Consider the following 23852-nt stretch of genomic DNA (forward strand, 5'->3'; position numbering starts at 1 on the left):
CGTCAGCCTGCCACCGCCGCCTGGGTCAGCGGGCCGCCCGGGCAGCCGCCGGGTTTGTGACGCAGGCAGCTGTGGGCTTTTGACTTGTTACTTGCGCTGCCCCACGCTCGGGTACTGGCAGAGAAAGTTGAATCGAAGGAAATAAGAGATGCAGCTCGTTATACAGCTAGATTTCCATCTTTGGATCAGCTCGGGGCCTAAGTACCTTCTCTTTCAGGGTGTCTTGTTTTCTTAAACACAGAAGCCCATGAACTTCAAAGACAGGTTCTGGGCTCAAGCACTTTCTGGCTATTCTTAGCTCTCTTTCCCTGCAGCCAAGCCTCCTCCTTGGGAAGTGATAAAGTGAGTCGGGAGTGGTGGGGAGGAGAGAGTGGGCGTGTCAGATCCGGGCGCGATGAATCACCCAGCCCAGCCCAGAGCTGGAGAGATTATCCGCGGCATGCTTCACATTTTCTCCAAGTTGACCATTAAGCACAGCCCGTATACAACTGGATTTTTTTACAGCATGTAGATCAATTTGTGACACATCTGTAGGGCTTTTCCTTTAATCCTATGAAACAAAAGAGCCATGTTTTGATCTGTGAAAGTAGAGACGGGCCAGTTCTGTAGCTATCTGCCGATGCATTTGAAAAAGCAGTTTCGGTCTTGGGGTGTATGTGTGGGTGTGCGCGTGCGCACCGCCTGTGGGTAACCTCCAAAGGTGACATCAGCGCACAGTGTCAGGCAGTTTGCCAGGCTGTGCCTCCTGGGGACTGGTGCTGTGGGAGGGGTCCGTGTGGTGGGTTTGGAGGTCCTCTTTTCTGCCCCCTGACCACCTCTGGGCTCCTATTCAACCCAAACAAATCATCAGAGGAAGAACCCGGAGAGAACACTCCGGGTCTGCCTCCTATGAGGTAAAACCCCTCAGAAGCTGGAAGAGCAGAGGACATGAAGACAGTTAGAATCCTTAGGTGGCCATGGGCCCTGGAGACCATCGTGGAGACAGCTCGTTATTTCTACACTAGAGAATCATTACCTTGTGACTCGCATCTCTGCTGTCTGGGGATTTCCGTGTCCAAGGAGGAGCAGACAGAGGCCAGGACTGGGAAGTGTTGGGTGCAGGAGAATGAATCACCGGTGATGGAGAGACTCACAGTTCTTCACAGGTGGCCGCCTTCCGGGGTGAGGCCAGGTTCAAATCCACAGGACTAGATCCTGCCTGTAACCACCGACGGTTTCTGGCCCACAATAATGCTAGATTTTTGTGGGAAAACAAACTTCATAGGTAAATGAGAAATGGTCTGATTTTGGTAAACTTAATATGAAAAGAGGCAAAACCCCCATTATACGTAGTGGCACATCCCTATAATCCCAGATACTCAGGAGGCTGGGGCAGGAAGATCATAAGTTTCAGGCCAGCCTGGACAACTTAATAAGACCCTGTCTCAAAATAAAAAGGGCTGGGGTGTAGCTCAGTGATACAGCACATAGCATGCCCAAGGTCTTGGGTTATCCCATAGTACCCAAAAAAAAAAAAAAAAAAAAAATCTGAAATGATTTGATAAAAGTCTTATCTCTGAGGATAGGCTTTAGGTAATTTAATTTTCTTCTTTCTGCCCGCCTATCTTCTACTTAAAAAAATTGTTTTAACCAAAATTGTGTATTACCTATATGCCAAGGGAAAAGAAATATTTTTCCTTTCTAATTTTCTTCAAGGAAAGGAAAGTATTGGAGAAACATTGGAGTGAGGCGGTGGAGACAGTCTGGGGAGGATGAGATGGTGCTGAGGGAGACAGGAGAGAAGTGGGTTTTCAAGCTGAATCTGCAGTGCTAGGAGGGAGGTTGGTGAGGACTCAATGAACAGCTTTTGTCATTAGCTGGAGCTGAGATGGGTGGAGAGGAAAGGGGAGGCGGGTGGGGGAGTATCTTAGGTGCGGAGGAAGTAAGGACTTGGGGAACATATATGCATCTGCCCCCAGCACACAGCTCAGACTCTGGGGGCATCTGAAGGTCTGTCCCCACCAAAAGGCAGCATGGTGGATGGTGGGGAGACAGCCCTGGAAGCCAGACCCTGGGTTTTGAGCTGCGCTCTGCCACTCACTAGTTGCATGACAAAGTAAGCAAGTTACTTGGCCTCTTTTGGGCCTCAGTCTCTTAGTCTGCACACTGGGGATAATAATAGGCCCTGCCTCACACAGTTGCTATGAGAATAGGATGAAGTGAGTTAATGTTTATAAAGTAGTTGGCGTAGCAGTTGGCTTATAGTAAGCCCGTATGATCGTTTGTTTTTGTTTTTTGGTACCAGGGATCGAATTCGGGACCTTGTATTTGTGAGGCAGGCGGCGGAAACACTAAGCCTAAATCCCCAGCCCAAAGCCCATATGATTGAAAAGTAAAGATTAAAAACTAGGGCCCCTGAGGACCTGGAGTGTGCATTTAATTAGCGTTGGACATGTGTGTCTGGCAGTGTGCATATAGTTGTCAAATAAGTAGTTGTTTTTTTTTTTAACTCTACCATGAGTTAAATAGATCTCAGATGGTTTTATTTTCTACATGTACCAAAAAAGAAAGGGAAGAGAAACCAAACACCATACCTCATTTCAAGTTCCAAATAACAAAATTTGTTAAAAAAATTTTGGAGGTGATAGGAAACAGGGAGGTAGACTTTGTGGAGATGGAAAAGGGGATCTGGGGAGAGAGGAGCAGTAGGGCAGGGAGGGGAAGGGGAAGTAAAAATGATTACAGTGTGGTGTGTTTGTGTACCAGGTACCTAAGATGAATGTAATTATTACGTATTGCAAACGTATAGTAATGAAAAGAAATAAAAATTTTCTTTGATAGACACCTATTTCTTCAGATAGGCACTGTCGATATTTTTCAGAAATTCTGGGAACTACCGTGCCTTGTACCTGTACGTGGTGGCTGATGGGGGAAAGCATCGACCAAGAAACAAATAAAGGTTAGAAGCATTGTTCTAAGGCTCTGGCAGCGTGACAGGTGCAGGGAGGGGGCAAGCATTAAAACCCAGGCCAGCAAATGCATAAAGAAACTTAGTTTTGCATCTTGGGCCAAAGTTGATAAGATCCAAGGCTGGGGACTGCATTTTGCAGAAGGCCCTCCCAGTGGTCATGGGGCAGCCTCAGAGGGGACACAGGGAAGATGAATGGAGGAGTGGTATTTTTAGCATACATTGTTCTCTGAGTTCTAGAAACGGTCAGCAGAGATAAAAATGTGTTCCGACTCTTCCACGCTTTGTGCTGCTGTAGGATTTGTATCTAGAAATAGAACACAGTGTGTTTTCTTTGTCTGGTAATTAAATTTCTTGATGTTTCACCAGAGAGTGAGGAGTGACCCTCTATTTTGGGCCACCAACGTTTTATGACATCGTGTTTAAAGGAACAGGATAGGACCATTGCGGGAGGCAAATGTGAGGTCCAAGCAGGAACATTCTAGTTGCGATCAGGGTACAGGAGTAATAAAGGCAGCACAGCTTTTACTGTGTGGACTTAACATATCTTTTCTTCTTTAATCTTTTCAACAATCCAGAGTAGCTGTTACTATTGTTGCTCCCATTTTACAGATGAAAAGAACGAGACCAAAAGAGGTAATGAAACTTGATCACGGCCCAATTCTATGGTAAAATTAATCAAAATACTTTCCCTAAACCATGTTGTGTATAAATTTTCCTGGAGAAAACTCATGGAACATGTATGCCTTTTATTTTTAAATAAACTACAGTTCCAGCTTCTCATGCAAACTTGTGAAAAAGGACTATCCAAGTCCCTGGTTTACAAAAAGAGGCCTCTGATTCTGTAGGTACAGGACACTTAGGTGCCGTTTTGTGGTCCCCAGGAACATACAGAATGAAGTGGTGTCACAAAAGGCTGGCTCTCCTCAGCAGGAGGCAGAGGAGGCTTGATTCACTGCAATTAAGATAAAAATAAAGCTCGGCTAGTGGTTTTACTAAATAAAGAACTGGGTACCTGCTGACAATAATTAGTGTTGAGTTCAGCCTTTTGAAAAAGCCACCGGGACAACAAATGTATTAAGCTGTCTTGGAGGGCGAATTGAATGGCGATTATCGAACTGTGTGTGTAGGAGTATGTTCTCCACAGCCCTGTTCCCCCCAAAAATTAATGTATTATAGGACAGCAATGACAAGCTACCTTTTAGTAAGCTCTTAACATGTTTTCAGGAATAGCATCAGGCCCTTTACATGTATTTTTAAATTATCATTTCCGTCTAAAAAAAAAGCCCTCTGGGAGAGAGTATTATTTGTTCAGCTGGGGGACTGAGGTCCAGAGGAGTTAAGTGATTGTCCAAAGCCATGGAGTTTGCCTGTGGCACAGTTTAGAACTGATTCCCCCCCCCTTTTTTTTTGGTACCTGGGATCGAACTCAGGTCATCGTGCTTGTGAAGCAGGAGGTGAACCACTGAGCTAAATCCCCAGCCCCTTTTCTTTATTGCAGAATTTTTCAAATACATATACAGTACCAGAGATTTGTATAATGAAACCCAATATCCCAGTCACTTACCCTGTCTCTGGTATTTTAAAGCAGATCCCAGACAACCTATTATTTGGTCCATAAATTAAGTCCAAATGTAGTTTAAATGCTGCAACTAACATTTTGTGCCTTAAAGCCACTTCCGACCAGGGCAGTGACCCCCAGAGCACTCTGAGGAAAGCCACCCTCCTGTTGGTGGGGTCTGGTTTTGCTCCAGCGTGGGCTTTTCCGGTGTTCGTGGTGGTATCACCGCCCCTGTGTGACTGCTCCAGGCCAGGACAGGCGCTGTTACCAACCCTGCTGTGCAGCCCTGCGCTCCAGTGAGTCTCCAGGACCCAGTTCCCTTCCTAAAATAAAGGGTAAATGCTCTTAAGGATCCCAACCATTTAACAGCAGAAGCTCCAGGCTGGGCGTGGTGGCGCATACCTCTAATCCCAGCACTTGGGAGGCTGAGGCAGGAGGATCTGTGAGTTCGCGAGTTCCAGGTCAGTCTCAACTACATAGTGAGACCCTGTCTCAAAAAACAAAAAACAAAAAAAACAAAACCCAACGATAAACAGCGGAAGTTCATTATGTTCCAGCAATACCAGGAAAAGAAAAGCTTTGAAGGAAGAAGTGAGAAAATGCTCCTCCCGCACCTTGAGGTTGCTGCTTCCATCCTGAAAGCCTCTGGGAGCAGAATGGGGCGGCATTGGGGTTTGAGTTTACAGTTCAGGTCTGAGTGCCTCGGTTTGCGGGGGCGGGGCATCACACTGACTCCAGGGCCGGAGAAACTGTTTTCAGGAAATGAATTGGGAGAGTTGGGAACCACTTCCCCCCAACTTAAAATTCCTCTTGTAATCTCTGTAGTTTACAATTTGGGAGTGTAGAAAGCTCGGGATATACAAACAGAAACTTTCTCTTGTCTTTAATTTACTGTATGGCTCTAGGTGGGTCACTGAACCTCTCTGAGCTTCTGTTTTTTAACCTGTTCATTTAGTAAATACTGAGTGCTTCTTACTGTGTGTGCTGCGGCCTTGGCACTGAAGAAGGTGGTGTCTGCGCCCATGATTTGTAAGTAACTTCAGGAATCATTATTGGTGCTCTACTTGATGAAATGCAGGTGCCTATGGAGAGAAATTGTTTGGATGATTATCTGCTGTGCTCGTGACTGATTCTTAGCTATTTAGCACTTTGACAGGGAGAGAAAGGGAATAGGACGCAGCCTCTCGGACCACGAAGACAAATTGAGTCCAAGGCTAGATCTGAGGAGGGTGACTGAGTGCAATAAATGTTGTAAAGTTCAGCCCTAAGCGAGCCCTGTTCCTAACATAACACCAGATAATCTCAGGTAAACAGGGCCCCTTCTAAACAGCAAAAGCACCAAGTCAAAGTTCACACCTGCTCAGCACCCATTTCCAGCAATCTCTATTAATGTGACCTTTTTTGACAGGGAATTGCTATACAGTTCCAGCTGACCTTGAGCCCACTGTGGAGGCCTCAGTATCCTCCTGCCTCAGCCTCCTGAGTGCTGGGTTTACAGGAGTGTGCCACCATGTCTGGCTTTCATGTGATTCTTGCACTGGGCCTGGAAGTTCTCTAATAATTAACTCTCATTAATTGCTGCCAAACTTGCAGCTCACTTGCAGTATCTACACATCTTCATAAGCTACGAGACCATTATCTGGTGTTTTCATTCAGTTCCTGTTCCTTTAGTACCGTTAGTCTGATTTCTATGTTTCTGTCCAGTTGTATTTGTATTCTTTTGCACTTTTGAGGCTGGAAATACAGTAAAAAATGAAATAAAGTGAAGAAGGGATTTTTATAGACCCAACTGGGAGTTTTAGGGCTATTAAACAGACTACGTGTTATGCCGTTCGCTGTTAAGCACTGTGATATAACGGACAGATTACGGGCCTGTGAAGGGCTGGCTCGTTTTCAGTAGTACAAGTACCAGACCCAGGGCCACTAAGGTAACGCAGAGACCCTTAAAGCAGCGTGGAGCAAGCCATCCTGCACTGTTGTCCCAGCATAATCACAGCGGACACCTCGGGATGGCTGCTCCGCGGCACACGCCGTTGGAGATGGATGTACTGCAGTCTTCACCGTCCATCATGAGGTCCCAGCTTCAGTGAAGTACAGTGTGGTCCTCCTCCACTAGATAGTTGCCTTTGTTTAGTTTTGTTGACTCAGGAAACGAGGCCTTGGGGCTTTCCTGAGGACTTTGGCTTTGATTCTCCGGGTGGTAAAGGTTTTGGGAGGAGGCTTTGATCTGATTGGGACGGTCTTTTGAGAAGGTCAAAGGCTGAGGGAGTGGCCTGCTGAGGGCAGGGTCTGGGGATGCTGTAGAGTTCATTTCAGGTCAGTCATCACTAAAAAGACCTCGTGCCCTAATTCTGACTTGCTGTCATTGCTGGTGAAACCAGGCCGTGTATGATTTTTCTCTGGATTCAATGGAGAAAGGGAGGAAATGTGATGCACTAATTACCCATTACAATATCACTGCAAGTTTGGAGTCTGAAAAGGCACACATTGATCACTGGGCACTTTTTGCTAGGCAGGGTCTGACATGGTTCCCCTGGGTCCTCTCTCTCAGGGCCTCACAAGGCTGAAATCGAGGTTGGCGAGGACTGGAGTCTCATCTAAGGTTTGACTGGAGAAGGTTGTTGGCAGCATTCAGTACCTATGGTGGTAGAACTCTGAGGGCTTTGGTGTCTTATTTGCTTTGGCCTCTCCAGCCCCCTTTAGCTTGGAGGGCAGCCTTGGACTCCTTGCCACATGTGCCTCCCAACATGGCCTCTTATCTCCTTAGTTTAATTTAATTTTAATTAATTTTATTTATTTATTTATGTATTTTTGGGTACGAGGATTAAACTCGGCAGCTTGCATTTGTGAGGAAGGCTGCAGAACCACTGAGCTAAGTCCCTGGCCCTATCTCCTGAATTTTAGCAAAGGAGATGGGTGCAAGACCCATCTTATATAATAGAACAATATGTGCATAATCCTGTACATTCTGTCACCTTGCCATATTCTGTGTGACTAGAGAAGAAACAAAGTGTAAATACCAAAGGCATGGATCGTAGGGGACACCCGCCATATGCAATGTGGAGGTGGTGGAGGCAGATGAGAGAAACACAGCCTGCAGGAAACCCAGGAACAATCTTCCTGTGATCCTGGGAAATTGACCCAGAGCCCTTCCTCCAGCCCCTGAATCCTACATGACTTTTTAGCCTTGTTACAAGGTTGAGGCAAAACCTGTTTCATTATTTGTTGACTAGAATCCTGGGTGTAGCAGCAGTGAGAACTGGATTTATCTTCCTTTTCCTTTTCCTTTTTTTTTTTTTTTTGTTTGTTTGTTTGTTTGCTTGCCTGGAAGATTTTGTTCCTTTTATTTGTTTTTAATTAGTTATTTGTGAAAAATTAATAGACAGGCAGGATTAGATAACATGCGTAGAAGTTTTCAGGTAGCAATTTTTAGCATTCTGTTTATTGATTTAGTGGTAACCCAGAAGAAATGAAACTTAATAGTTCTTAGTAAAACCAATCCTGGCACCATGTTAGATCTGCCATGAGCATATCTCTCTGTCTAGTTTCCTTGCCTTCCGATCCAAGGTGCAGTATCCATACTAACAAGATATTTCAAAGGGGACTGTTCACGGCTTATGTGTAGATGTCCTCCAAAGCCTTATACAGTCATAGGTGGGGTGTTTTCAGAGATCTAGAGTGTGTAGCCCTGGGCACTAGGATTAAGGGTGTGAGTGCCACCCACCCTAAGTGGCCTGAATAAAATATAAGGGATCGAAATACCCATGAATCCCTTGTTGCTTTGTTGCCTTCTGCTTGCCATGAACTGTTTCTCCTCTGCAATACCACCCTGCCTTGGAGCCAGCCGATTATGGACTGAAACCTCTGTATGCTGTGAGCGAAATAAACTTTCCTCCCTTAACTTTGGATGTCAGGTATTTTGTCAAAGCAATAGGAAAAGTAAGGAAGATAGGAACTAATCATTTTTTAAAAACACGAACTTGAAATTTGGTACCATAGAAATTGACTGGCAGTTCTAAATTGTGATGTTTCTGGACAGCGAGTCGAAAGGTGGACGTCGTTGTGTTCAGACAGTTTGGCAATGGTGCGGCTGAGTTACAGAAGTGTTGTAAAAGTCCAAAGGCCACGCAGCTTCGAGTTGGGGTTCTGCCTGGCCCTGTGTCCTGTGACTCACTGTCCCACCAGGAATTATGGAACCCGGGGCCCACCCCTCCCTCGAATTGCCATCCGTGTGTTGTTATTTCTGAAACTAGTGCAGTTTTCTAGAAATCACAAGAGACAGAATTTAAAGAGAAACTTCCTTGTGTGTATCACTGCTTTCCAAGAAACAGTGATATAGAAAAGGCAGAGGTTGAATCACATGATAGTTTCACCTTTCAAAATAGAAAACACGGACTGCAGTGACAGAGGTGGAGGGAGGGAGGAAAAGCAGACAGGAGGAAGGTCTGAGATAAAAAGGTGGCTAAGGCATACTGTGAGATCTGGAAAAATTACAGAAATTTGAGTATGATACCATTTGTATACTAAACTGAACCACCATAATGCATCTCTGTTTAGTTTTTCAAAGATACATAAATGCATGGAAAGCTACATGAAGGGGTAACACTCTAGATTCATTACAACAGTTCCCTCTGGGAGGCTCCCTGGTATTGACTGCAGTGTTTGTGTGTGGTCTAGGGGGCTCGACTCTTTAATGTTTCAAGTTTTTACAGGGAGAAAATATTTATGTGTCGCTTGTGTAATTAGAAATTAAAGAGGATCTCACTGTGTGCTGGCCTTGAACTCACTGTGTAGCCCGGGTTGGCCTCAAATTCACAGTGATCCTCCTGCCTCAGCCTCCTGAGTGCTGGGATCACAGGCGTGCGTTATCACACCCGATTTCAAGCTTTTTAAAAGTAAAATATGAAACACAAAGTCAGCCCATCTCATGTCTAGCCGCAGCCGAAAATTGCAGTTAATATCATTAAAACAATAAAGAAAATACAAGGGACCTTTTTCCCCACCGATTTACGAATCAGCCGGGCAATCTTCTAGAGGGAGTTCTTGCTCAGGTCAGCTGAGGCCACCCATGGGAGACTCTGCAATCAGCCATGCCTGACACAGAGGGTCCGTCAGCTTCCAGACATCTCAGCTCTTCCTCACTTTATAAAGGGCTAAACGAGTGTGAGTGTGAGTGTGTGTGGGTGTGTGTGGGTGTCTAACGGGGTGAACGGAGTGCTTGATGAAGAAGTGGGAGGTAAGAAGAAGTTCCTTTGAGAGTAAATCCATTGGGTTCTTGACATCTCCTAGGGACCCTTGCTTCCAGCCTGATCATCACAGTTGGCTTGATGGCTGTGTCTAGATTTTCCCCAGTGCCTCACGCAGTCATAGGTGGGGCTTTTTCTGGAATTAATTCATGGCACAATGCTGGGCTCGAGGGGGCTAGGATTGGAGGTATGACTGCTACCCACCCTAAGTAGTCTGCATAAGATGAAAAGGTATAGAGACACTATTGAGGGATACTGTCTTACCCTCTTGTTGCTTTGCTAACTTTGGTCCACCATGAATGCTTGCCCCTGTGCCATGCCACGCTGCTTTGGAGCCAGCCAATCACAGACTAAAGCCTCTACAAACTGTGAGCTAAATACACCTTTGCTCCTTTAACTGTGGGCATCGAGTATTTTGTCTCAGCAATGACAAAAGTGACTAAGACAGTTGTATACTAGTCTCAAGAGCCTGGTGTGGACTCTGCCCTCTGACGGGCCAGATCACTTCATTCTGAGAAGAAATGGCATGGGAACTCTTGACGATTTTTTCTGACTCTTGAAAAGAATGTAACTGAGGCAAAATTACCCAGGTTCTAAGCAGGAGGCTCCAAGTTAGGTCTGCTAGAGGCAGAATATTTTTTCTAATCTGCATTAAAATAAACATAACTATTGAAATTAAAATGTGTGTGTCCACATGCATCCCCACACTTCACAAGTGACTCGTGCTGCATGGGCTCTACTCTGGGAAAAATGCCACAAGTATGATGGGCTTCAGCTGCGGGAAGGAGCTCGTTTCAGATTTTGCCTCCACAGCTAACTTGATGACTTGGTGGCCTTAATCTTCTGAACTTCCGTTTCCTCCCCTTGAAGTGTGCTTGTGAGTAGTTCCTACCTCGAAGGGTGCTTGTGAGAATCACCTGAGCTAATGTCTATAAACGCATAATGTGTGGTGCTTCCAAAATGTTAGCAAAAGGAAAAAGCATTTTGTGAGTATCAAAACAGATGCCAAGATCTTGATTAAATGTAATCTCTGCAAAAGATGCTGCTAAGCTTCAGTGCTTTCTGTTTTGGTTTTATATGTGTGTGTGTGTGTGTGTGTATACAATTTTAGTCTACTTTTTAATAACACTTTGGCTGTAGTTCATGGGGTTACCTATTTCAAATCAATCTTGACTGCTACCCACCCTAAGTAGTCTGCATAAGATGAAAAGGTATAGAGACACTATTGAGGGATACTGTCTTACCCTCTTGTTGCTTTGCTAACTTTGGTCCACCATGAATGCTTGCCCCTGTGCCATGCCACGCTGCTTTGGAGCCAGCCAATCACAGACTAAAGCCTCTACAAACTGTGAGCTAAATACACCTTTGCTCCTTTAACTGTGGGCATCGAGTATTTTGTCTCAGCAATGACAAAAGTGACTAAGACAGTTGTATACTAGTCTCAAGAGCCTGGTGTGGACTCTGCCCTCTGACGGGCCAGATCACTTCATTCTGAGAAGAAATGGCATGGGAACTCTTGACGATTTTTTCTGACTCTTGAAAAGAATGTAACTGAGGCAAAATTACCCAGGTTCTAAGCAGGAGGCTCCAAGTTAGGTCTGCTAGAGGCAGAATATTTTTTCTAATCTGCATTAAAATAAACATAACTATTGAAATTAAAATGTGTGTGTCCACATGCATCCCCACACTTCACAAGTGACTCGTGCTGCATGGGCTCTACTCTGGGAAAAATGCCACAAGTATGATGGGCTTCAGCTGCGGGAAGGAGCTCGTTTCAGATTTTGCCTCCACAGCTAACTTGATGACTTGGTGGCCTTAATCTTCTGAACTTCCGTTTCCTCCCCTTGAAGTGTGCTTGTGAGTAGTTCCTACCTCGAAGGGTGCTTGTGAGAATCACCTGAGCTAATGTCTATAAACGCATAATGTGTGGTGCTTCCAAAATGTTAGCAAAAGGAAAAAGCATTTTGTGAGTATCAAAACAGATGCCAAGATCTTGATTAAATGTAATCTCTGCAAAAGATGCTGCTAAGCTTCAGTGCTTTCTGTTTTGGTTTTATATGTGTGTGTGTGTGTGTGTGTATACAATTTTAGTCTACTTTTTAATAACACTTTGGCTGTAGTTCATGGGGTTACCTATTTCAAATCAATCTGATGACTGAAAAGGTGAAGCGTGAATTTAGAATGCTTACATAGCTACTCTGAAATGCATGGAATCACACCCAGGAATTTTTCTAATTAAGTGGTCTTTCTTGGAACAAGGTCTCTGAGTATGAAACTTACACTTTAGAAACATCAGATTGTTGGTGCTTATGTTTGTTTGTTTATTTATTTATTTTTGAGAAAGGGTCTTGCTACGTAGTTCAGACTGGCCTTAAACTCACTATGTAGCCCTGGTTGGCCTTGAACTCACCGAGATTCTCCTGCCTCAGCCTCCCGAATGCCGGGATTACGGGAGTGCAGCACCACACCTGGCGTTTTTGTCCAAATTTTGTATCAAGCAAATCAGCTGTAGCTCTCATGCTGCTCTGGCTAATTTTATAAGTAGTTGAGGGAGTTCATTCAACCACTCATCCCATAAGTGACAGCCTTGATGGAGAAAGTAGGGTGTGGGATGCAATGTCCTGAGGTGGCGGCAGCTGATTGGTAAGTTGTATCTGATTGGAGGATGTAGACGCTCTCCTAGACTCCCAGAAGTGTGCCGTGGTTACCAAGCAGATTTGGTTAGAGAGGCGCTGGAGAGGAGGCCAAGCCTCGGGTGCTCCTTCGCAACACCCTTACATTGGAACGATACAGTGGATCTGTCCCGGACTTGCTAATTCACTGGTCTATTTACCCTGAACTGGATTAGCACAGTGGAGGAGCTGGAGGTACTAGGAAAGGAGTTTTCAGCATTTTTTGCACCCTGCAGTGAGTATTAAGTATCCTAAGATCAAGCAGATATTTTCTGGTGCTAAAGGCTTTCTTTCTTTAGCTTCGTAAATGTTTGTACCAGGGACTTTGGCATTTGGATTTTACTGTTTTTGAAGATCTCTTCCATCTCAGTAGATTTCCCTAACCATGATATTTAATAAGCAACATCCTAGAAATACTTACCTAAAAAGAGAAAGGAATTTAGGTTTTATCGTGTGAAATAAGTGAAAAATCATTTTTAAATGTTTAAGTAAATAGCGTTAATTATGTAATACGTTAGTGGGAAAATTTCCAGTTGCCCTTCCGACTGCTGTTGTAGCCATTCAAGGATAGAATTCGCCTTAACGCGAGTGAGAGCAGCGCATCCATCCTGAGGTGGCGAAGCTGGGTCTGTGCCCCGCGGGGAGCCCCTCAGCAGTTGCATACCTCTAACCCCATGTGAGAGCCCAGCGTGCCGTTAGCTGGGGCTCAGTGAGGAGCAGAGATACTTAACAAGCAGATGTTTTCCACCGCCTTCCTCGCAAGTGCAAGGACCTGAGTTCGATCTCGGTACCAATAAAATAAAATAAAATAAAATAAAATAAAATAAAATAAAATAAAAAAATAAAAAAATAAAATAAAATAAAATATAAAATAATAAAATAGCAGACGTTTGATGACAGCCTTTTTGAGCCTCAGCCTTCTTATCCGCCCAATGTGGGAACCGGATGGCATCTCTGCTCTGTCCAGCTGTGAAACTCTGGGAACCTGTGGGGAGGCGGCTCACCTCTTGTCCTAGAACATTTGTTTTGAACAATCCTTGAACAGTAAATACACTGTGGGACACAGTAAATATTTACAGCCCCCTGAATCACTGTGTATTTTTCCTCTTGTTGACCATTGTTGTCTGGGTCCCCAGACACTGTATGGGTTTTCTTCCTTGAGTGTGACAGAGAAAGTCTGGGGTGGTCTTTAAAAATAAACCTCTTGGGCTGGGGATTTAGCTCAGTGGTGCTGCTGCCTGCCTTGCAAGTGCAAGGCCCTGAGTTTAATCCCTGGTACCAAAAAATAAATACATGAATAAATATAAAAATAACCTCTTTATCACTTCTTGGCCTTTTGGTTAAGATCAAGTGTAAAAATAACCTCTTTGCTGAGCAAGGTGGTGCACAATGGAAGTCCCAGCTAGGGCAGGGCGATCCCCTGAGCCCGGGAATTCAGGGCCAGCTTTGGCCACAGAGCAAGACCCCACTGCTAAATAAAAGAAGCAGCCTGGGGGTCTAGCTCAGAGGTAGAACTTGCCTAGCAGGTATAAGGCCTGGGGTTCTCCTCCCCAGCACTAAAACACAAAAACACTCGGAAGAGTGAGGAGAAAGAGTGCTGCCTCAGAGTGCAAGAAATGTCCACCTAAGAGCAAGGTGGCTGCTCATCCCCCGTTTCTCTTAGCCTGGTGAAGGAAAGCGCAGAGGGTGACGTGAGATGATATAAGCGTAGGGATCTGGTGGTTGAAGTCATCCCCAAAGGGCTTCCTGTCTGATGAAGCTTTTCCATCACTGAGCGCATGTTGGGATCCCACTGGTTACTCCGTGCGGGGCGGTGGGTAGTTGTAATCCTTTGCTACAAGCTTCTAGGCCCTAAAAATCGAGAACCATCGGGGCTACGTGGTGCACACTTGTAATACGAGCTACTCAGGCTGAGGTAGGTAGGAGGTTACAAGTTTGAGGCCAGGCTGGGAAACTTAGCAAGAGCCTGGCTCAAAATTAAAAACAAAAAGGGCCAAAGATGTAGCTTAGTGCAAAGATTCCGTGTGAATAAATAATGAAGCAGGCAGCCTTTCTAGGGCCGTGGCTCCTTGCAGGGGTGAATTGATGCAAGCAAGCCCAATCAGTAAAAGCTGCTCTCCTAGATTCTTTGAGATTTGAAGAGAAGATGCAGAGTGTAGAGGTGAGATTAGGTAAATAAGACCCTACGTGATTCATTCTTAATGCCACACACACACCTGCACCAGCATGCAGGTACCCGTAAATACCCACTCTTGAGAGTTGTCTATGCAAATTCACAAGTTGATCTAGGTATGTAATTAGACATTATGTTCTCTTCTTGTCTCTTGAGATGGGTTGTACAAGGTATCATTCGCCTTTTTGGGGTGCCTCAGACCAACCATCAGTCAGTACACCGTGCTGTATTGTGTTGGTCTCTTGGTGCTGGAGAACTGTTTGTCCCCGGGAATTTCTGCTTTTTGAGTTCTCAGGTCAGCTTATCATGGTTTTTAAGCTCCCCTCTCATGACTAAGCTGCCAGCTGTCATTTTCCTGTGCCATCAGCATTTCTGTCTGTGGCAGACCTCCTCACAGCTCTGCTGCAGCTGCCTTCCTCTCAAGATGTTATGACTGTGCACTAGGGCATTCACAATTATAGGAGGATAAGGGCCATGGACTCCATTAGTCTGGCATGTCTTTGTTTTGTTTTTCTTTTTTAGGCGTGTGTGTGTGTGTGTGTGTGTGTATATATATATTTTTTTTTTAAATCTTAACTAGATGTGGTGGTGCACTCCTGTAATCCCAGCACTTGGGAGGCTGCAGCAGGAGGGTCACTGTGAGTGTGAGGCCAGCTTGGGCTATAGATTGAGTTCAAGGTCACTCCAAGCTACATAGTGAGACCTTATCTCAAAATGCAAAAACGAAAACAAAAAATCGTATTAGTACTACACAGTGATGGGGCTTATTTGGAGAAGCTGGTACATGCATTTAACATTTTAATCAGTTTCTTTCTTTCTTCCTTCCTTCCTTCCTTCCTTTTTTTTTGTACCAGGGATTGAACTCCAGATCTTGCACTTGCCAGGCAGGCACGGTGCCACTGAGCTACATCCCTCGCCCTATTCTAATCAGTTTCAGTCCCTTTACCCCCTGCCCCTTTCCTTTTCCTTCCCACTAGTCCTGATCCCCATCTCCATCTCCAGAAGTTTACCTCCTGGATTTTAGGACTTTTATTCAACAGTCGTTTTATTATTATTATTATTATTATTATTATTATTATTATTATTATTATTATTATTTTGTCCTGGGGATCGAACTTGGGCCCTTATGCTTGTGAGGCAGGCAGCGGACCACTGAGCCAAACCCCTGGCCCATTTTATTATTTTATGTCCTATATGAAACAGGTTTTGATTGTTTAAAAAGTGATAACTTCAATGATAATTTAATTATTAAAATCTAGAGTCTAATAACTAAAAATATGGGAGTGAATATTTGTCTTATGATATTTATGCTATATTATTTTAATGTACTGAAATTGTGATTTAACTCTGTAAATATTGATTGTGTAAAATTTTATTTTCCCATAAGTGATTTTTGCAGTTTATACAAGTACTTTTATTGAACTTGGGTCCTTGAGCTTTCAAGGCAGGCGGCGGCACCACTGAGCTAAATCCCCAGCTGTACGCAAGTATTTATGGTAAAAACAAGTCCAGAAGTTTTTTGTTGTTGTTATTTGGAACAGGGTCTTGCTATGTAGACCAGGCTGGCATGCATCTGAGTCTCCTGCCTCAGGCTCCCAAGTGCTGGGATCATAAGTCTACTCCATAACACCTGGCTTATACACATTGTACCCAAGGGTTCCTTGTTACAGTGTATGAATCTTTAGCTCACAGAATATGACATTTAGTAGCTCTATTTTTACTAGAAAATTTCTTGCAATGAATAGTCAGTCTTATACCTGCAGATTTGCACACATTCAAGAGGCTGTATTCCCAGGGATGGAATTGTTTGCTCAAAAATGTATGCTTTGATGGTTCTTAATGGCCTTTCCCAGATTCAGCGGCATGTTAGAAATAACGGTCTTTGCTGGCTGCAGCAGAAAGCTTATAAGCCTGAGGTTCTGCAGTGGAGCTGTCCAGGAGGCTGTATGTTCCTGAGAACGTGCTGGGGCATTTGGGGCAGTTGGGCTAAGCCTTTTCAGGTGACTGGCTCCTGGGAGGGAATCTTTGTCAGGACTTGTTGCCGTCTGCCGTGACCTCATCCACTGGAGGTGACGGCCTCGGAGCCGAGGGTTTACGAGGGGACAGGTTCGAACAGGCTCTGTCCCACACGGCATTCCTTGCTCTCCAGCTCCAAGAAGCTTCATAGAACAGTCCACGTATTTCATGAATAGTCATCCTCGTCAGTTCCCACTGATAATTAGTGGACCGTCTTTTATCCTCAGATTTTTGCCCGATGGGCTGTCAGGCCAAACTTCCCGGCCAGTTTTCTAGCCAATTAAAGATGGAAGACTAATTCCATTGATGAGTTGATTGCAGCCGGCCCAACTGGTGGAATCCTGGTGCTCATGTGGAGCTGCGAGGCAAGGTTTGAACCTACGTGAACTCAGTTGGCCGCCTTCTTTCAGAGGATGGTAGCAGAGCAGGAAAGTATTTACATTCTTTGTCTCTCCTTCCTCTTCAACGCCTCTTTTAAGGGTGAGGGGCGTGCTCGATGGTAGAACTCATAGGCACATGAGACGGCTTGGATTTGACTGCCAGCACAAGGAAAAAAAAGTCTCTCATTTAGACTCTTCTCTAGCGTGTAAGAGAATGTATGAGTGATTTGGTGGGGCGGAGCTAAAGATACATGTTTGGCTGGGTAGGGTAGTATACACCTGAAATGCCAGCTACTTGGGAAGCTGAGTCAGGAGGACATCGAGTTTGTGCCTAGCCTGACAACTTAGCAATACACTGTCTAAAAAAGGTGGGGGGCTGGGAATGTAACTCAGCACTCCCTAGGTTCAATCCCAGTATGGCTAAAAAATAAATGTGTATGGATAAAATAAAATAAAATAAATGTGACTTGGACTTAACTCTTCACTTTCCTTAGGAAGCCATATATTTATCATATAAAGCAGACTTTTGCAGGTTCTGCATCCTGGGAAGCATGAATTCGTGTCACACATTTGTAGGAGAGACCTTCCTAAAGAGGATGAAGTAAAGACTAATGCAGACCCGTTTGTTCACATTGCTGTCGACCCTTACATAATGTCTTTTTTGTACTGTGTCTGGTCCTTATTTAAAGCATGTTTAGAGCTGCCTTGGGGTGAAATCACGTTGGCATTCCCAGACATAGGACCGACACTGTGAGTGAATGAATCATTGAATAAACAAATCCCTGGATGGATGGGTGGATGAAGGAGCTAATTAGAATAATCCCTAGCTGGGATTTAGAATATTTCAGGATTTTTCATTTAAAATGTTTCTCCAGTGATTTCTGATTCCCCAAAGAATAGTGATAGAGACTGAAGTTAATAGGACATTTCTGTGTACAAAGAAAGTATGCAGGAATTCTAAAAAAACACTCTCATGCTAAAGCAAACTTCTTCCCCTACAGGGAGGAGATGATCTTTATTCCTTTAGGAGTTTTTAAACATCTGTTTTTAACCTGTTTCTTCCGAAAGTCACTCACTCGTGCAGTCACGGCGAACCATCACTGAAGCACAGCCCAAGGAGAGGCTCGCACGAGAGGGCTGGTCTTCGTCCGCTGTGAACAGGGTCCCTTGCTTGGCCTGCAGAGCTGTGTCAGTAAAAGGGTCACTTTGACGGTACAAGCGCTCCCATTAAACACCAACGGTTTCCCCGAGACCTGAATTCTCTCCCTTTTGGGAAACTGAGGAAAAAAGACTGAAGTCACCTCTGGATCCTTGAGAGAGAAATCACATACATAAATACATACGTGCATACATTTGGAGGGAGAATGAGAACCAGCGTGGAGGTGCATGATTCCCAGAGGTCAGGGGTGAGCCGTGGGTGACTCAGTCACAGGGCAAGTTATTTATCAGGCCCATGTTGACCCTCTAGATGGGGCATGCTGTATTTTCTGTGTAGCATCAAATCCAGGACAGGGTGGGTACATTTTAAGCCCCTCTGCTAAAGTTAAGTGGTCCTTTCCAGGAAGCAGTGTGGTGCTTCCCCATGTCTTAGATCAGTGGCGGTGAACCTATGGCACCTGTGTTGTTTTTCTTTTAAAACAAAACATGTTAATTATGAGTTGTTTTTTTCTAAACTAGAAACCTCAGTGTTCAGGTTGAATTGCAGTGTTGGCACTTTGCAATAAATAAGTGGGTTTGGGGGTGCAGTTTGGGAACTTGTCTCTAAAAGTTTTGCCATCACTGCAGATCTTTGCAAATAGAAATAACCATTAAATGATTAATGAAATCATCCCATGATTTAATGCCTTTTTCTAACATGATTTTAACTAACATGTCTTAAAGTTATTTCATTATAATGTGTGCAACATAGGTATACACTTTCTTTTAAAAAGAAAACTAAAAAAAGAAAGGAAAATTAGGCAGGCATGGTAGAAAACACCTGTTATCCCACCACTAGAGAGGCTGAGGCATCACCACAAGTTCCAGGCCAGCATGGGCTACATAGTGAAAACTTGTGTCAAAAAAAAAACCAGTTAAAATTGTGACCATACACCTGGGCACACTTATGATGCACACTTGTAAGTCTCAGTTTCTTGGGCTGAGGCAGGAGAATCACAAGTTTAAGGCCAGCTTAGGAAACTCAGTAAGACCCTGTCTCCAAAAAGCCACTTTCTTTTTGGTACCAGGAATCAAACTTGGGTCCGTGTGCTTGCGATGTAGGCGGCAGAACCACTGAGCTAAATCCCCACCCAAAGCCACTTTTTTTTTTTTTTTTTTTTTTTTTTAAGGTTGGGAATGTAGCTTAGTGGCATAGCCCTGTTGCAAGAAAGAAAAAAAGTGGAATTTAAACAACTGTAAGTACTCAAAAATTTGCATTCAGATAGCAACCACGGTTGGCCTTTAAGTAAAAGCACCCTGGTGTATTTATCCTTTCCATTTTTCAGACTCCTTTTCTCTATTATACTAGCAGTATGTGGATGTTGTAGAAAATTATAAAATAAAGGTAAACATTAAAAGGGATTATTGAAACACAGTTTTACTACTAAGTGAGAGCTACTGGATTTTGGAGTGTCACCCTCCTGGATATGTAATTATGTGACGCAATAGGGGGAAGTGATGTGCACACATGATTTTGTAGCTTTTTTTTTTGGTACCAGGGATCGAACTCAAGACCTTACGCTTGCAAGGCAGGTGGTGGAACCACTGAGCTAAATCCCTGGCCCTTGTAGCTTTTTGTCTTAGTGGTGTACACAGAGATCATTCTTGTTCTTGTTGTTTCTAGTCCTTCATGTAGTTAGTATTTGTATAGTGTCAGACTGTCCATGTGAGATACATCTTAGCCCGTTACTGTTGGCCATAAAGACTATTTCCAGTGTTTCTTACTATATAAACTTTAATTTTTTGCAATGACACCTTCTTTCTGCTTCATACCTGGCGCCATGAGAAGTATTTTCCGTGTAACATCTATCTTTTTATTTACTTGAGGTAAAGGTCACATAACATAAAATTAACTGTTTAAAGCATATACTTCCATAATAGAAGTATTTTCCGTGTAACATCTATCTTTTTATTTACTTGAGGTAAAGGTCACATAACATAAACTGTTTAAAGCATATACTTCCATAGCATTTAATATACTTACAGTGTTGTGCAGTACAGTTTCAAAACATTCTGTCACCCCAAATGGAAGACCTGCAAGTACCGTGTTAGCTTGTCATTACCGTGACTAAATATCTGACATGCACAACTGAAAGGAGGAAATGGCTTATTGGGTTTCAGAGATTTCAGTCCATAGTCGGCTGTATCCAAATGGAAGCATCATGGTGAAGGGCGTGGTGGAGAAAAATTGCCCACCTTCTGCAACCAGGCCGCAGAGAGACAGGGAAAGAGCCAGAGAGAAAGGAGCCAGGAACCAGAGATAATTCCCAAGGTCGGGCCCCCAGGACCTGCTCAGATATGCGCAGAAGTGTACTTTTGTAATCTCCTAGGTGTCTGGAAGCCAGTCAAATTGACAAGATTATTAATCATACCCCTAAACAAGTACTCCATCTGCTGCCCTCTCTTCAGTGCTTGGGAACCATTAATATAATTTTTATCTCTGTAGATTAACCTATCTGGAATATTTTAGATAAATGGAGAACTATAACATGTCACTCTTGGTGTAACATCTCTTTAACCCCTCACAAGCCATCTGAGGTAGAGCCAGGAAGTTAGGAACTTGCTGAGGTTTTCAGAGCCACCACCCTGCAGAATCTGAGCCTGGACCCTGTTCTCTCTGGTCTGAAAGTCTTCTTTCGTCACACTTCTCACTCTCCCCATGGTCTTTAGACTCTGCTGTCGGAAGTGCTCACTCGTTGGTCTTCTACTTCTCATTTGCGCAGTGGGAAAGTGCTAACACAGTGCTTCTCACGGTTGGCATCAGCAGCATTTCCCTGAAGACTCACAGTGTTCCTCACAAGTTTAAAGGTGACGCTGATGCTGTTGGTACAGGGACCACCCTTTGGGAGTCACTGCTCTGCCAGTTAGGATGCAGGACAGTTGTTTCCTGACAGCACCTTGTCATCAGAAGCCTTTAGTAGCACATAAGAATATTGAAAAGTCAGAAAAATTGAGCAGTTTTCCATCTCAATGAACACGTGGGTGTGATACACATGGGGCCGGAGGAGTCTCCTGAAGTGTGGTCCAAAGTAGCATTTGGTTTTCCAAACATGTTAAAAAGAAATTGCACATCTGGGAAGATTATAAATGTGAGTGTCCTACGATCCTGCAATATAAATGCAAGTTTGAGTCTTAAAGAATCCATCTCAACAGTGTAGAAGAAGCATGTACAGGGAGGTGCAGTACATCTTAGAATGGGGGAGAATAAACATCCACGAGTAAGAGAAGCACTACAGAAAATATGGTGCAGGGAAGACTAGAAGCAATGGAGCTTTGAAGTAGAGCAACAGTAAACAACACAGAGAGAACCTTCAAAAACAGTGCTTTAGATTTACACTTGGAAAATACTACTACACATTACTTATGGATGCCTGGGATAAATGTAGAGGTGAAAAGTGATCATTTCCAAAGAAGACACACAAATGGCCAATAAAAATGTGAAAAGATGCTCAAGATCCACTATTACTTCAGAAATGCCAGTGAGTCCACGGTGTATGCCACTTTATACTTACTGGGGCAGCTCTAATAACGGGGGCAGAGGGCATTCCAGTGTTGGTGTGTATGTGTGGGGGAAATAGGAACCTTATAACACCACTGATAGAACTCTTTGGCAGTTCATAAAATTAAAGATAAATTTACCATATGACCTTGCAGTTTCACCTCTAGGAATATACCCCAAGGAGTTGAAAAGAGGAACTCAAATAGATATTGGCACATGAATTTTTGTAGGAGAATAAGTCATAACAGCTAAAATGTAGCAATAGCCCAATATCCCTCACCCGATGAATGAATAAACAAAATGTAATATATCCAAGCAAGAGAATATTAGTTGGTCATTAAAAGGAATGAATAGTTGGGTGCGATGGCAACATGCCTATGAGGCCAGCACTTGTAGGGCCGAGGCAGGAAGATCATCGTGAGTTGAGGCCAGCCTGGGCTACATTGTGAGCTCAAGGCCAGCCTTGAAAGAAGTGAGATACAACAATTGTATATTATGCAACTCCACTGATAGGAAATGTCCAGTATAGGCAAATACATAAAGACAGAAAGTAGATGAATAGTTGCAGTTGGGAGAGAGGCAGTTTAGGGGGCGTGGGGTTTCTTTTCGAATGATGGAAATGTTTTGAAATTAGTGCTGTTGGTTATATAACATTCCAAATTGTTCTAATCACCAATGATCATTGAATCCTAAACTTTAAAATGGCTAAAATTATGAATTTTATCTCAATAATTTCTGTGGTAATGGTAGATGGCCTGGTAGCACACATACCCAATCCTAGCAGGGTTAACAGCCATCCCAGTAGGATATCAGTAAGTGGCACTGACAGTAGCCAAATGTAGGACAAGGAGGTATTAGCTATATTGGTAGTCTCTCTTCCTTTTGCCTATTAACGCACTGGGAGCAAATTTAACAAGTGCTAGATTGTTAATTTTGAATATCGGTAATGTCAATGTTTATTATGTCCCCATAACATTTTGCTAAGTTCTGCATTTCCCAGAGTTTTAACCCCAGACTTCACCCCTGATTCCTCCCTGAGCCTGCACCCAGGTCCTCTTCCTGCTCACAGAGAGCCCTCAGCCTCCAGGCTCACCCAACAGAGAAGCCATTTCTGTGTCTGTGAGTGTGAGCTCAGTACTGTCAGCCAGAGAGCAGACCTTGGCCTTTCTTAAAATGCCCAGTCTTTCTCCTGAAGTTATTTCTGCCAGGAGAGAAAGACCACTGGCTCTAATGAGCCAGCTTCGTAAGGACGAGTAATAGATGCAAACTACTGGCCTCTTCCCCAGTGGTCTAGTGCTGGTGTGGGCAAGTTCCAGCCAAGTCTGGGTGATTGTCTGCTTTTATTAATAAAGTATTACTGGGCACATCACTTTCTCTCACTTACAGTACTTAACTGTCTATGGCTGCTTCTGCGCTGCACTGGCAGGTTGAGTAGTTTGCACAGAGACTGCTGCATGGCCGGCAAAGCCTAAAATAATTGCTATTTGCTTTTTATAGGAAAAGCTTGCCAGCTCTTGGTTGTGGTTTAGAACATAGTCTCTTAACTCCAAATAGCCTTGGAAGAGACGTGGGTGATCTTCTTATCTTCTTTTTTAGGCTAAAAGTGACCCTGAAGTGCAGAGAAACTAGAAGAGTCTGGGTCACAAAGTTGATTATTGCCTGGGGTTGAGATCAAGGACTCTGGACTTAAATGCCACTTACTAGCCACACAGCCTTGGGTGTGTTATTAAAACTTACAGGCTGTTACCTTACTTCTAAAACAGTGTTCTTGAGAAGCGTAAATGAGATAGCTCGGTCCTTTCATCAGTAAATATTTATTGGGCTCCATTCTGTGCCAGCACTGCTTCGGATGGTGGTGATAAAACAGAAAACACAGGGACAAGCTCTGCGCCTGCACAGAGCTTGTGGCCCCCGTGTCTCCCCATGGGAGACAATAAGCCACAGTAAATGAACAAAGATACAGTTTTGTCCTGAGGTACCTGGGCTGGGGGAGGAACAAGGGAGCGCAGGGCAAACGCTTAGGGTCCTGAGGATCTCCCGCGGCTGCGCCTTCAGGAAAGGCTCGGAGAAGGGGTCACGTGAGCCGATGCCTCCATGACAACCAGGAGCGAGCCCCGCAGAGGTTGGGGGGCCTTAGAAGCAGCCTGCACAGCCATCCTGG

At 44.1% G+C, this 23852-nt stretch overlaps 1 protein-coding gene and 1 long non-coding RNA gene across 6 annotated transcripts in view; both read left to right on the top strand.

Moving 5' to 3' along the window:
- The window catches only part of Arhgef3 (Rho guanine nucleotide exchange factor 3), a 316326-nt gene that overhangs the window by 192488 nt on the left and 99986 nt on the right, over positions 1–23852 (top strand). The window lies entirely within an intron of this gene.
- LOC104854270 lies at positions 12–3799 on the top strand. 2 transcript variants are annotated; one of them, XR_778028.3, is made up of 3 exons: positions 12–1264; positions 2861–2938; positions 3526–3799. It is a non-coding gene; the product is annotated as an uncharacterized LOC104854270 (long non-coding RNA). The 2 variants fall into 2 exon arrangements; XR_778029.3 differs by having other exon boundaries at positions 12–1161.

This window comes from Fukomys damarensis, unplaced genomic scaffold (assembly GCF_012274545.1).
Source record: "Fukomys damarensis isolate Sample0158 unplaced genomic scaffold, DMR_v1.0_HiC HiC_scaffold_28, whole genome shotgun sequence".
NCBI classification, from domain to species: domain Eukaryota; kingdom Metazoa; phylum Chordata; class Mammalia; order Rodentia; family Bathyergidae; genus Fukomys; species Fukomys damarensis.